Source organism: Rhinoderma darwinii, chromosome 2 (assembly GCF_050947455.1).
Source record: "Rhinoderma darwinii isolate aRhiDar2 chromosome 2, aRhiDar2.hap1, whole genome shotgun sequence".
Classification (NCBI taxonomy): domain Eukaryota; kingdom Metazoa; phylum Chordata; class Amphibia; order Anura; family Rhinodermatidae; genus Rhinoderma; species Rhinoderma darwinii.
Window position 1 is genome coordinate 342,858,547 of NC_134688.1, and position 17,029 is coordinate 342,875,575.

Consider the following 17,029-nt stretch of genomic DNA (forward strand, 5'->3'; position numbering starts at 1 on the left):
AGTTTCAAACCCCTGGCTATCAGATATCACATACTACTCTGGTACACAGAAGTAGAGACTGGTGACAAATTTACCAAAACCAAGTCCCTGTGGAGTCACTGGTTTCAAAGACTAAAAAAACACAGTGAACACCATCACTAAAATCAAATCAGATGACTTCCTAACCAGCAAATGGCGCCATACTATGACATCTACACAGAATTTTGAAAAAAGCAGAAATCTTTATTCCCAATACCTTTCAAGGTTATTGGTCTGTGGTATTTCTCCAAAACAAACCTGATACCATCTCAGACCACACAATTTTACCTTGAGAGAGAGGAGCAATAACATAAGCATTACATCTCTCTTTATTGCCCTGACCAAATCCAGCTAAAGGGACCTACCCTTAGGTTATTCCACTTCACATGAAGCACCAATATCCAAGGAGGGCCCAGCAACTGAACCAAACAAACCACTTCTGACCAGACATCTCCATTGGAAATTAGATGAACATAATGGAAATGACACAGTGATATGATAGCAATCTCACCATATTACCAATGTAACTATAATGATTTAAGGTGCGTCTAACTTCAATGTAACAGAATAACATATAAAATATAGTAAAAGAATCTAGATAAAATCTCCATGATTATACACAACCAATCAAAATCAAATGAGAGTACAACATTAACATGAAATGTGTGCAAGTATAAAACAAAATTGAAAACTATACCAAAAAATCCCAACTTTTTTACAATAAACAGGAAAACACAGAATTAATTCACCCAGAAGTGTATACCCCTTTACAAGCACTTTTTTTTCCAAAATGTATTGATTCTATAGTACAACACATGATAGCTACACATTGGAAAACGTACAAGGTCTGGATATCCTAAGTCTACACAATTTATCATCACACAATAGCTCTCAAAATCTGCTTCAGTCCTGGTTCTTTATCTAAACCTATGGCACCACTACAGGCATTGGATTTAAGCTCAATATACATATGAGTCTCCAACCATTTGTATAACAGCTCTTGGTATATTAGGTGAGTAAATAATGCTACTTCTATTATATTTGTCAGATAGTGGGTACATGAAGAATTTGGAAAAAAAGATAGCGAGCTATGGGAAACTTACTAGATAAGACTTTTGAACATAACAACACAAGAATTGTTATCTTCAAATAAAGGCCTCCTCCTTTCCTTCAGCCTTTAATCTCCATCTCCAAAATTGGTGTCTTTACCAATTCTTTGCGTTACTTATTATAAAAATCAGCAGACAGTAAAGTTCCCATAGCCTAAGACCTCATCATCCAGGAAACCAGTCAGTCCAGAATTCTTAAAAAAATAGTTTCAAATCCCTGCCTATGAGATATCACATACTACTCTGGGACAAATAAGTAGAGACTGGTGGCAAATTTAATCAAAAAACAAGTCCCTATGGAGTCACTGGCTTCAAAGACTAAAATAACATAATGAACACCATCATGTAAAATAAATTCATATGACTTTCTAACATGCAAATGGTGCCATACCAAGACACCTACATGGAATTTTGAAAAACAAATGTCTCTATTCCCAATACCTTCCTATGGGAAACTTACTAGATAAGACTTTTGAACATAACAACACAAGAATTGTTATCTTCAAATAAAGGCCTCCTCCTCCCCTTCAGCCTTGCCTCTCCATCTCCAAAATTGGTGTCTTTACCAATCTTATGTGTCACTTATTGTAAATAGCAGCAAATACTAAAGTTCCTATAGCCTAGGACCTCATAATCCGGAAATCCAGTCAGTACAGAATTCTTAAAAAAATAGTTTCAAACCCCTGGCTATCAGATATCACATACTACTCTGGTACACAGAAGTAGAGACTGGTGACAAATTTACCAAAACCAAGTCCCTGTGGAATCACTGGTTTCAAAGACTAAAAAAACACAGTGAACACCATCGCTAAAATCAAATCAGATGACTTCCTAACCAGCAAATGGCGCCATACTATGACACCTACACAGAATTTTGAAAAAAGCAGACCTCTTTATGCCCTATACCTTTCAAGGTTATTGGTCTGTGGTATTTCTCCAAAACAAACATGATACCATTTCAGACCACACAATTTTACCTTGAGAGAGAGGAGCAATAACATAAGCATTACATCTCTCTTTATTGCCCTGACCAAATCCAGCTAAAGGGACCTACCCTAAGTTATTCCACTTCACATGAAGCACCAATATCCAAGGAGGGCCCAGCAACTGAACCAAACAAACCACTTCTGACCAGACATCTCCATTGGAAATTAGATGAACATAATGGAAATGACACAGTGATATGATAGCAATCTCACCATATTACCAATGTAACTATAATGATTTGAGGTACATCTAACTTCAATGTAACAGAATAACATATAAAATATAGTAAAAGAATCTAGATAAAATCTCCATGATTATACACAGCCAATCAAAATCAAATGAGAGTACAACATTTACATGAAATGTGTGTAAGTATAAAACAAAATTGAAAACTATACCAAAAAATCCCAACTTTTTTACAGTAAACAGGAAAACACAGAATTAATTCACCCAGAAGTGTATACCCCTTTAAAGCACTTTTTTTTTACAAAATGTATTGATTCTATAGTACAACACATGATAGCTACGCATTGGAAAACGTACAAGGTCTGGATATCCTAAGTCTACACAATTTATCATCACACAAAAGCTCTCAAAATCTGCTTCAGTCCTGGTTCTTTATCTAAGCCTATGGCACCACTACAGGCATTGGCTTAAGCCCAATATACATATGAGTCTCCAACCATTTGTAAAACAGCTTTTGGTATATTAGGTGAGTAAATAATGCTACTTCTATTATATTTGTCAGATAGTGGGTACATGAAGAATTTGGAAAAAAAGATAGCGAGCTATGGGAAACTTACTAGATAAGACTTTTGAACATAACAACACAAGAATTGTTATCTTCAAATAAAGGCCTCCTCCTCCCCTTCAGCCTTTCCTCTCCATCTCCAAAATTGTGTCTTTACCAATTCTTTGCGTTACTTATTATAAAAATCAGCAGACAGTAAAGTTCCCATAGCCTAAGACCTCATCATCCAGGAAACCAGTCAGTCCAGAATTCTTAAAAAAATAGTTTCAAATCCCTGCCTATGAGATATCACATACTACTCTGGGACAAATAAGTAGAGACTGGTGGCAAATTTAATCAAAAAACAAGTCCCTATGGAGTCACTGGCTTCAAAGACTAAAATAACATAATGAACACCATCATGTAAAATAAATTCATATGACTTCCTAACATGCAAATGGTGCCATACCACGACACCTACATGGAATTTTGAAAAAAACATATGTCTCTATTCACAATACCTTCCTATGGGAAACTTACGAGATAAGACTTTTGAACATAACAACACAAGAATAGTTATCTTCAAATAAAGGCCTCCTCCTCCCCTTCAGCCTTGCCTCTCCATCTCCAAAATTGGTGTCTTTACCAATCTTATGTGTCACTTATTGTAAATAGCAGCCAATACTAAAGTTCCTATAGCCTAGGACCTCATAATCCAGAAATCCAGTCAGTACAGAATTCTTAAAAAAATAGTTTCAAACCCCTGGCTATCAGATATCACATACTACTCTGGTACACAGAAGTAGAGACTGGTGACAAATTTACCAAAACCAAGTCCCTGTGGAGTCACTGGTTTCAAAGACTAAAAAAACACAGTGGACACCATCACTAAAATCAAATCAGATGACTTCCTAACCAGCAAATGGCGCCATACTATGACACCTACACAGAATTTTGAAAAAAGCAGACTTCTTTATTCCCAATACCTTTCAAGGTTATTGGTCTGTGGTATTTCTCCAAAACAAACCTGATACCATCTCAGACCACACAATTTTACCTTGAGAGAGAGGAGCAATAACATAAGCATTACATCTCTCTTTATTGCCCTGATCAAATCCAGCTAAAGGGACCTACCCTAAGTTATTCCACTTCACATGAAGCACCAATATCCAAGGAGGGCCCAGCAACTGAACCAAACAAACCACTTCTGACCAGACATCTCCATTGGAAATTAGATGAACATAATGGAAATGACACAGTGATATGATAGCAATCTCACCATATTACCAATGTAACTATAATGATTTAATGTACATCTAACTTCAATGTAAGAGAATAACATATAAAATATAGTAAAAGAATCTAGATAAAATCTCCATGATTATACACAGCCAATCAAAATCAAATGAGAGTACAACATTAACATGAAATGTGTGCAAGTATAAAACAAAATTGAAAACTATACCAAAAAATCCCAACTTTTTTACAGTAAACAGGAAAACACAGAATTAATTCACCCAGAAGTGTATACCCCTTTACAAGCACTTTTTTTTTTACAAAATGTATTGATTCTATAGTAAAACACATGATAGCTACGCATTGGAAAACGTACAAGGTCTGGATATCCTAAGTCTACACAATTTATCATCACACAAAAGCTCTCAAAATCTGCTTCAGTCCTGGTTCTTTATCTAAACCTATGGCACAACTACAGGCATTGGCTTTAAGCCCAATATACATATGAGTCTCCAACCATTTGTAAAACAGCTCTTAGAATATTAGGTGAGTAAATAATGCTACTTCTATTAAATTTGTCAGATAGTGGGTACATGAAGAATTTGGAAAAAAAGATAGTGAGCTATGGGAAACTTCATAGATAATCTTTTGAACATAACAACACAAGAATTGTTATCTTCAAATAAAGGCCTCCTCCTCCCATTTAGCCTTTCCTCTCCATCTCCAAAATTGGTGTCTTTACCAATTCTTTGCGTTACTTATTATAAAAATCAGCAGACAGTAAAGTTCCCATAGCCTAAGACCTCATCAGCCAGGAAACCAGTCAGTCCAGAATTCTTAAAAAAATAGTTTCAAATCCCTGCCTATGAGATATCACATACTACTCTGGGACAAATAAGTAGAGACTGGTGGCAAATTTAATCAAAAAACAAGTCCCTATGGAGTCACTGGCTTCAAAGACTAAAATAACATAATGAACACCATCATGTAAAATAAACTCATATGACTTCCTAACAAGCAAATGGTGCCATACCACAACACCTACATGGAATTTTGAAAAAAATATATGTCTCTATTCCCAATACCTTCCTATGGGAAACTTACTAGATAAGACTTTTGAACATAACAACACAAGAATTGTTATCTTCAAATAAAGGCCTCCTCCTCCCCTTCAGCCTTGCCTCTCCATCTCCAAAATTGGTGTCTTTACCAATCTTATGTGTCACTTATTGTAAATAGCAGCAAATACTAAAGTTCCTATAGCCTAGGACCTCATAATCCGGAAATCCAGTCAGTACAGAATTCTTAAAAAAATAGTTTCAAACCCCTGGCTATCAGATATCACATACTACTCAGGTACACAGAAGTAGAGACTGGTGACAAATTTACCAAAACCAAGTCCCTGTGGAGTCACTGGTTTCAAAGACTAAAAAAACACAGTGAACACGATCACTAAAATCAAATCAGATGACTTCCTAACCAGCAAATGGCGCCATACTATGACACCTACACAGAATTTTGAAAAAAGCAGACCTCTTTATTCCCAATACCTTTCAAGGTTATTGGTCTGTGGTATTTCTCCAAAACAAACATGATACCATATCAGACCACACAATTTTACCTTGAGAGAGAGGAGCAATAACATAAGCATTACATCTCTCTTTATTGCCCTGACCAAATCCAGCTAAAGGGACCTACCCTAAGTTATTCCACTTCACATGAAGCACCAATATCCAAGGAGGGCCCAGCAACTGAACCAAACAAACCACTTCTGACCAGACATCTCCATTGGAAATTAGATGAACATAATGGAAATGACACAGTGATATGATAGCAATCTCACCATATTACCAATGTAACTATAATGATTTGAGGTACATCTAACTTCAATGTAACAGAATAACATAAAAAATATAGTAAAAGAATCTAGATAAAATCTCCATGATTATACACAGCCAATCAAAATCAAATGAGAGTAAAACATTAAAGGGAACCTGTCACCATATTTTAGCTATAAAGCCAGCAATACCTGGTGAAAGTGGGTGAAAAATCATTGTCATCTAAGCTATAAATATGTTCTAAGTAAGTTCTGTACCTTTAGTATTCAGTTTTTCAGTGGTCCCACGCCGTATGCAAATGAGCAGAAAGAGTCAAATCTTCATCTGAAAAGAGTCAGATTTTCATTCCTCCAGAGTCTCAGAGTAGACTCCACCTCCTTCTTTTTGATTGACAGCTCCTTAGCCAGTCAGGGCCGGACAGGTGCCGGCGGAGGGCGGGGTTAAGAAGCTGCGTCCCACAGGGAAAACGAATTACCATAAAAGGCGAGAAGAGTTTAAACGACTACATTTACCGACAGAGGAGGACTTCAGGAAAGAAGAGAACAGGAATGAACTCTGGACAGCTGCGGCCATTGAGGGGTCAGGCGAGTTTGACAGGTAAGATGTTAATGACAGGAACCCTTTAACATGAAATGTGTGCAAGTATAAAACAAAATTGAAAACTATACCAAAAAATCCCAACTTTTTTACAGTAAACAGGAAAACACAGAATTAATTCACCCAGAAGTGTATACCCCTTTACAAGCACTTTTTTTTTACAAAATGTATTGATTCTATAGTACAACACATGATAGCTACGCATTGGAAAACGTACAAGGCCTGGATATCCAAAGTCTACACAATTTATCATCACACAAAAGCTCTCAAAATGTGCTTCAGTCCTGGTTCTTTATCTAAACCTATGGCACCACTACAGGCATTGGCTTTAAGCCCAATATACATATGAGTCTCCAACCAATGGTAAAACAACTCTTGGAATATTAGGTGAGTAAATAATGCTACTTCTATTATATTTGTCAGATAGTGGGTACATGAAGAATTTGGAAAAAAAGATAGCGAGCTATGGGAAACTTACTAGATAAGACTTTTGAACATAACAACACAAGAATTGTTATCTTCAAATAAAGGCCTCCTCCTCCCCTTCAGCCTTTCCTCTCAATCTCCAAAATTGGTGTCTTTACCAATTCTTTGCGTTACTTATTATAAAAATCAGCAGACAGTAAAGTTCCCATAGCCTAAGACCTCATCATCCAGGAAAGCAGTCAGTCCAGAATTCTTAAAAAAATAGTTTCAAATCCCTGCCTATGAGATATCACATACTACTCTGGGACAAATAAGTAGAGACTGGTGGCAAATTTAATCAAAAAACAAGTCCCTATGGAGTCACTGGCTTCAAAGACTAAAATAACATAATGAACACCATCATGTAAAATAAACTCATATGACTTCCTAACAAGCAAATGGTGCCATACCACGACACCTACATGGAATTTTGAAAAAAAAATATGTCTCTATTCCCAATACCTTCCTATGGGAAACTTACTAGATAAGACTTTTGAACATAACAACACAAGAATTGTTATCTTCAAATAAAGGCCTCCTCCTCCCCTTCAGCCTTGCCTCTCCATCTCCAAAATTGGTGTCTTTACCAATCTTATGTGTCACTTATTGTAAATAGCAGCAAATACTAAAGTTCCTATAGCCTAGGACCTCATAATTCGGAAATCCAGTCAGTACAGAATTCTTAAAAAAATAGTTTCAAACCCCTGGCTATCAGATATCACATACTACTCTGGTACACAGAAGTAGAGACTGGTGACAAATTTACCAAAACCAAGTCCCTGTGGAGTCACTGGTTTCAAAGACTAAAAAAACACAGTGAACACCATCACTATAATTAAATCAGATGACTTCCTAACCAGCAAATGGCGCCATACTATGACACCTACACAGAATTTTGAAAAAAGCAGACCTCTTAATTCCCAATACCTTTTAAGGTTATTGGTCTGTGGTATTTCTCCAAAACAAACATGATACCATCTCAGACCACACAATTTTACCTTGAGAGAGAGGAGCAATAACGTAAGCATTACATATCTCTTTATTGCCCTGACCAAATCCAGCAAAAGGGACCTACCCTAAGTTATTCCACTTCACATGAAGCACCAATATCCAAGGAGGGCCCAGCAACTGAACCAAACAAACCACTTCTGACCAGACATCTCCATTGGAAATTAGATGAACATAATGGAAATGACACAGTGATATGATAGCAATCTCACCATATTACCAATGTAACTATAATGATTTAAGGTGCGTCTAACTTCAATGTAACAGAATAACATATAAAATATAGTAAAAGAATCTAGATAAAATCTCCATGATTATACACAGCCAATCAAAATCAAATGAGAGTACAACATTAACATGAAATGTGTGCAAGTATAAAACAAAATTGAAAACTATACCAAAAAATCCCAACTTTTTTACAATAAACAGGAAAACACAGAATTAATTCACCCAGAAGTGTATACCCCTTTACAAGCCCCTTTTTTTTACAAAATGTATTGATTCTATAGTACAACACATGATAGCTACGCATTGGAAAACGTACAAGGTCTGGATATCCTAAGTCTACACAATTTATCATCACACAAAAGCTCTCAAAATCTGCTTCAGTCCTGGTTCTTTATCTAAACCTATGGCACCACTACAGGCATTGGCTTTAAGCCCAATATACATATGAGTCTCCAACCATTTGTAAAACAGCTCTTGGAATATTAGGTGAGTAAATAATGCTACTTCTATTATATTTGTCAGAATGTGGGTACATGAAGAATTTGGAAAAAAAGATAGCGAGCTATGGGAAACTAACTAGATAAGACTTTTGAACATAACAACACAAGAATTGTTATCTTCAAATAAAGGTCTCCTCCTCCCCTTCAGCCTTTCCTCTCCATCTCCAAAATTGGTGTCTTTACCAATTCTTTGCGTTACTTATTATAAAAATCAGCAGACAGTAAAGTTCCCATAGCCTAAGACCTCATCATCCAGGAAACCAGTCAGTCCAGAATTCTTAAAAAAATAGTTTCAAATCCCTGCCTATGAGATATCACATACTACTCTGGGACAAATAAGTAGAGACTGGTGGCAAATTTAATCAAAAAACAAGTCCCTATGGAGTCACTGGCTTCAAAGACTAAAATAACATAATGAACACCATCATGTAAAATAAACTCATATGACTTCCTAACAAGCAAATGGTGCCATACCACGACACCTACATGGAATTTTGAAAAAAAAATATGTCTCTATTCCCAATACCTTCCTATGGGAAACTTACTAGATAAGACTTTTGAACATAACAACACAAGAATTGTTATCTTCAAATAAAGGCATCCTCCTCCCCTTCAGCCTTGCCTCTCCATCTCCAAAATTGGTGTCTTTACCAATCTTATGTGTCACTTATTGTAAATAGCAGCAAATACTAAAGTTCCTATAGCCTAGGACCTCATAATCCGGAAATCCAGTCAGTACAGAATTCTTAAAAAAATAGTTTCAAACCCCTGGCTATCAGATATCACATACTACTCTGGTACACAGAAGTAGAGACTGGTGACAAATTTACCAAAACCAAGTACCTGTGGAGTCACTGGTTTCAAAGACTAAAAAAACACAGTGAACACCATCACTAAAATCAAATCAGATGACTTCCTAACCAGCAAATGGCGCCATACTATGACACCTACACAGAATTTTGAAAAAAGCAGACCTCTTTATTCCCAATACCTTTCAAAGTTATTGGTCTGTGGTATTTCTCCAAAACAAACCTGATACCATCTCAGACCACACAATTTTACCTTGAGAGAGAGGAGCAATAACATAAGCATTACATCTCTCTTTATTGTCCTGACCAAATCCAGCTTAAGGGACCTACCCTAAGTTTTTCCACTTCACATGAAGCACCAATAACCAAGGAGGGCCCAGCAACTGAACCAAACAAACCACTTCTGACCAGACATCTCCATTGGAAATTAGATGAACATAATGGAAATGACACAGTGATATGATAGCAATCTCACCATATTACCAATGTAACTATAATGATTTGAGGTACATCTAACTTCAATGTAACAGAATAACATATAAAATATAGTAAAATAATCTAGATAAAATCTCCATGATTATACACAGCCAATCAAAATCAAATGAGAGTACAACATTAACATGAAATGTGTGCAAGTATATAACAAAATTGAAAACTATACCAAAAAATCCCAACTTTTTTACAATAAACAGGAAAACACAGAATTAATTCACCCAGAAGTGTATACCCCTTTACAAGCACTTTTTTTTTCCAAAATGTATTGATTCTATAGTACAACACATGATAGCTACGCATTGAAAAACGTACAAGGTCTGGATATCGTAAGTCTACACAATTTATCATCACACAAAAGCTCTCAAAATCTGCTTCAGTCCTGGTTCTTTATCTAAACCTATGGCACCACTACAGGCATTGGCTTTAAGCCCAATATACATATGAGTCTCCAACCATTTGTAAAACAGCTCTTGGAATATTAGGTGAGTAAATAATGCTACTTCTATTATATTTGTCAGATAGTGGGTACATGAAGAATTTGGAAAAAAAGATAGCGAGCTATGGGAAACTTACTAGATAAGACTTTTGAACATAACAACACAAGAATTGTTATCTTCAAATAAAGGCCTCCTCCTCCCCTTCAGCCTTTCCTCTCCATCTCCAAAATTGGTGTCTTTACCAATTCTTTGCGTTACTTATTATAAAAATCAGCAGATAGTAAAGTTCCCATAGCCTAAGACCTCATCATCCAGGAAACCAGTCAGTCCAGAATTCTTAAAAAAATAGTTTCAAATCCCTGCCTATGAGATATCACTTACTACTCTGGGACAAATAAGTAGAGACTGGTGGCAAATTTAATCAAAAAACAAGTCCCTATGGAGTCTCTGGCTTCAAAGACTAAAATAACATAATGAACACCATCATGTAAAATAAACTTATATGACTTCCTAACAAGCAAATGGTGCCATACCACGACACCTATATGGAATTTTGAAAAAAAAATATGTCTCTATTCCCAATACCTTCCTATGGGAAACTTACTAGATAAGACTTTTGAACATAACAACACAAGAATTGTTATCTTCAAATAAAGGCCTCCTCCTCCCCTTCAGCCTTGCCTCTCCATCTCCAAAATTGGTGTCCTTACCAATCTTATGTGTCACTTATTGTAAATAGCAGCAAATACTAAAGTTCCTATAGCCTAGGACCTCATAATCCGGAAATCCAGTCAGTACAGAATTCTTAAAAAAAATAGTTTCAAACCCCTGGCTATCAGATATCACATACTACTCTGGTACACAGAAGTAGAGACTGGTGACAAATTTACCAAAACCAAGTCCCTGTGGAGTCACTGGTTTCAAAGACTAATAAAACACAGTGAACACCATCACTAAAATCAAATCAGATGACTTCCTAACCAGCAAATGGCGCCATACTATGACACCTACACAGAATTTTGAATAAAGCAGACCTCTTTATTCCCAATACCTTTAAGGTTATTGGTCTGTGGTATTTCTACAAAACAAACATGATACCATCTCAGACCACACAATTTTACCTTGAGAGAGAGGAGCAATAACATAAGCATTACATCTCTCTTTATTGCCCTGATCAAATCCAGCTAAAGGGACCTACCCTAAGTTATTCCACTTCACATGAAGCACCAATATCCAAGGAGGGCCCAGCAACTGAACCAAACAAACCACGTCTGACCAGACATCTCCATTGGAAATTAGATGAACATAATGGAAATGACACAGTGATATGATAGCAATCTCACCATATTACCAATGTAACTATAATGATTTGAGGTACATCTAACTTCAATGTAACAGAATAACATATAAACTATAGTAAAAGAATCTAGATAAAATCTCCATGATTATACACAGCCAATCAAAATCAAATGAGAGTACAACATTATCATGAAATGTGTGCAAGTATAAAACAAAATTGAAAACGATACCAAAAAATCCCAACTTTTTTACAGTAAACAGGAAAACACAGAATTAATTCACCCAGAAGTGTATACCCCTTTACAAGCACTTTTTTTTTTACAAAATGTATTGATTCTATAGTACAACACATGATAGCTACGCATTGGAAAACGTACAAGGTTTGGATATCCTAAGTCTACACAATTTATCATCACACAAAAGCTCTCAAAATCTGCTTCAGTCCTGGTTCTTTATCTAAACCTATGGCACCACTACAGGCATTGGCTTTAAGCCCAATATACATATGAGTCTCCAACCATTTGTAAAACAGCTCTTGGTATATTAGGTGAGTAAATAATGCTACTTCTATTATATTTGTCAGATAGTGGGTACATGAAGAATTTGGAAAAAAAGATAGCGAGCGATGGGAAACTTACTAGATAAGACTTTTGAACATAACAACACAAGAATTGTTATCTTCAAATAAAGGCCTCCTCCTCCCCTTCAGCCTTTCCTCTCCATCTCCAAAATTGGTGTCTTTACCAATTCTTTGCGTTACTTATTATAAAAATCAGCAGACAGTAAAGTTCCCATAGCCTAAGACCTCATCATCCAGGAAACCAGTCAGTCCAGAATTCTTAAAAAAATAGTTTCAAATCCCTGCCTATGAGATATCACATACTACTCTGGGACAAATAAGTAGAGACTGGTGGCAAATTTAATCAAAAAACAAGTCCCTATGGAGTCACTGGCTTCAAAGACTAAAATAACATAATGAACACAATCATGTAAAATAAACTCATATGACTTCCTAACAAGCAAATGGTGCCATACCATGACACCTACATGGAATTTTGAAAAAAAAGTATGTCTCCATTCCCAATACCTTCCTATGGGAAACTTACTAGATAAGACTTTTGAACATAACAACACAAGAATTGTTATGTTCAAATAAAGGCCTCCTCCTCCCCTTCAGCCTTTCCTCTCCATCTCCAAAATTGGTGTCTTTACCAATCTTTTGTGTCACTTATTGTAAATAGCAGCAAATACTAAAGTTCCTATAGCCTAGGACCTCATAATGCGGAAATCCAGTCAGTACAGAATTCTTAAAAAAAATAGTTTCAAACCCCTGGCTATCAGATATCACATACTACTCTGGTACACAGAAGTAGAGACTGGTGACAAATTTACCAAAACCAAGTCCCTGTGGAGTCACTGGTTTCAAAGACTAAAAAAACACAGTGAACACCATCACTAAAATCAAATCAGGTGACTTCCTAACCAGCAAATGGCGCCATACTATGACACCTACACAGAATTTTGAAAAAAGCAGACCTCTTTATTCCCAATACCTTTAAGGTTATTGGTCTGTGGTATTTCTACAAAACAAACCTGATACCATCTCAGACCACACAATTTTACCTTGAGAGAGAGGAGCAATAACATAAGCATTACATCTCTCTTTATTGCCCTCACCAAATCCAGCTAAAGGGACCTACCCTAAGTTATTCCACTTCACATGAAGCACCAATATCCATGGCGAGCCCAGCAACTGAACCAAACAAACCACTTCTGACCAGACATCTGCATTGGAAATTAGATGAACATAATGGAAATGACACAGTGATATGATAGCAATCTCACCATATTACCAATGTAACTATAATGATTTGAGGTACATCTAACTTCAATGTAACAGAATAACATATAAAATATAGTAAAAGAATCTAGATAAAATCTCCATGATTATACACAGCCAATCAAAATCAAATGAGAGTACAACATTAACATGAAATGTGTGCAAGTATAAAACAAAATTGAAAACTATACCAAAAAATCCCAACTTTTTTACAGTAAACAGGAAAACAGAATTAATTCACCCAGAAGTGTATACCCCTTTACAAGCACTTTTTTTTTACAAAATGTATCGATTCTACAGTACAACACATGATAGCTATGCATTGGAAAACGTACAAGGTCTGGATATCCTAAGTCTACACAATTTATCATCACACAAAAGCTCTCAAAATCTGCTTCAGTCCTGGTTCTTTATCTAAACCTATGGCCCCACTACAGGCATTGTCTTTAAGCCCAATATACATATGAGTCTCCAACCATTTGTAAAACAGCTCTTGGAATATTAGGTGAGTAAATAATGCTACTTCAATTATATTTGTCAGATAGTGGGTACATGAAGAATTTGGAAAAAAAGATAGCGAGCTATGGGAAACTTACTAGATAAGACTTTTGAACATAACAACACAAGAATTGTTATCTTCAAATAAAGGCCTCCTCCTCCCCTTCAGCCTTTCCTCTCCATCTCCAAAATTGGTGTCTTTACCAATTCTTTGTGTTACTTATTATAAAAATCAGCAGACAGTAAATTTCCCATAGCCTAAGACCTCATCATCCAGGAAACCAGTCAGTCCAGAATTCTTAAAAAAATAGTTTCAAATCCCTGCCTATGAGATATCACATACTACTCTGGGACAAATAAGTAGAGACTGGTGGCAAATTTAATCAAAAAACAAGTCCCTGTGGAGTCACTGGCTTCAAAGACTAAAATAACATAATGAACACAATCATGTAAAATAAACTCATATGACTTCCTAACAAGCAAATGGTGCCATACCACGACACCTACATGGAATTGTGAAAAAAAAATATGTCTCTATTCCCAATACCTTCCTCTGGGAAACTTACTAGATAAAACTTTTGAACATAACAACACAAGAATTGTTATCTTCAAATAAAGGCCTCCTCCTCCCCTTCAGCCTTGCCTCTCCATCTCCAAAATTGGTGTATTTACCAATCTTATGTGTCACTTATTGTAAATAGCAGCAAATACTAAAGTTCCTATAGCCTAGGACCTCATAATCCGGAAATCCAGTCAGTACAGAATTCTTAAAAAAATAATTTCAAACCCCTGGCTATCAGATATCACATACTACTCTGGTACACAGAAGTAGAGACTGGTGACAAATTTACCAAAACCAAGTCCCTGTGGAGTCACTAGTTTAAAAGACTAAAAAAAAAACAGTGAACACCATCACTAAAATAAAATCAGATGACTTCCTAACCAGCAAATGGCGCCATACTATGACACCTACACAGAATTTTGAAAAAAGCAGACCTCTTTATTCCCAATACCTTTTAAGGTTATTGGTCTGTGGTATTTCTCCAAAACAAACATGATACCATCTCAGACCACACAATTTTACCTTGAGAGAGAGGAGCAATAACATAAGCATTACATTTCTCTTTATTGCCTTGACCAAATCCAGCAAAAGGGACCTACCCTAAGTTATTCCACTTCACATGAAGCACCAATATCCAAGGAGGGCCCAGCAACTGAACCAAACAAACCACTTCTGACCAGACATCTCCATTGGAAATTAGATGAACATAATGGAAATGACACAGTGATATGATAGCAATCTCACCATATTACCAATGTAACTACTATGATTTGAGGTACATCTAACTTCAATGTAACAGAATAACATATAAAATATAGTAAAATAATCTAGATAAAATCTCCATGATTATACACAGCCAATCAAAATCAAATGAGAGTACAACATTAACATGAAATGTGTGCAAGTATAAAACAAAATTGAAAACTATACCAAAAAATCCCAACTTTTTTACAGTAAACAGGAAAACAGAATTAATTCACCCAGAAGTGTATACCCCTTTACAAGCACTTTTTTTTTACAAAATGTATCGATTCTATAGTACAACACATGATAGCTATGCATTGGAAAACGTACAAGGTCTGGATATCCTAAGTCTACACAATTTATCATCACACAAAAGCTCTCAAAATCTGCTTCAGTCCTGGTTCTTTATCTAAACCTATGGCCCCACTACAGGCATTGGCTTTAAGCCCAATATACATATGAGTCTCCAACCATTTGTAAAACAGCTCTTGGAATATTAGGTGAGTAAATAATGCTACTTCAATTATATTTGTCAGATAGTGGGTACATGAAGAATTTGGAAAAAAAGATAGCGAGCTATGGGAAACTTACTAGATAAGACTTTTGAACATAACAACACAAGAATTGTTATCTTCAAATAAAGGCCTCCTCCTCCCCTTCAGCCTTTCCTCTCCATCTCCAAAATTGGTGTCTTTACCAATTCTTTGCGTTACTTATTATAAAAATCAGCAGACAGTAAATTTCCCATAGCCTAAGACCTCATCATCCAGGAAACCAGTCATTCCAGAATTCTTAAAAAAATAGTTTCAAATCCCTGCCTATGAGATATCACATACTACTCTGGGACAAATAAGTAGAGACTGGTGGCAAATTTAATCAAAAATCAAGTCCCTGTGGAGTCACTGGCTTCAAAGACTAAAATAACATAATGAACACAATCATGTAAAATAAACTCATATGACTTCCTAACAAGCAAATGGTGCCATACCACGACACCTACATGGAATATTGAAAAAAAAATATGTCTCTATTCCCAATACCTTCCTATGGGAAACTTACTAGATAAAACTTTTGAACATAACAACACAAGAATTGTTATCTTCAAATAAAGGCCTCCTCCTCCCCTTCAGCCTTGCCTCTCCATCTCCAAAATTGGTGTCTTTACCAATCTTATGTGTCACTTATTGTAAATAGCAGCAAATACTAAAGTTCCTATAGCCTAGGACCTCATAATCCGGAAATCCAGTCAGTACAGAATTCTTAAAAAAATAGTTTCAAACCCCTGGCTATCAGATATCACATACTACTCTGGTACACAGAAGTAGAGACTGGTGACAAATTTACCAAAACCAAGTCCCTGTGGAGTCACTAGTTTCAAAGACTAAAAAAAAAAACAGTGAACACCATCACTAAAATAAAATCAGATGACTTCCTAACCAGCAAATGGCGCCATACTATGACACCTACACAGAATTTTGAAAAAAGCAGACCTCTTTATTCCCAATACCTTTTAAGGTTATTGGTCTGTGGTATTTCTCCAAAACAAACATGATACCATCTCAGACCACACAATTTTACCTTGAGAGAGAGGAGCAATAACATAAGCATTACATTTCTCTTTATTGCCTT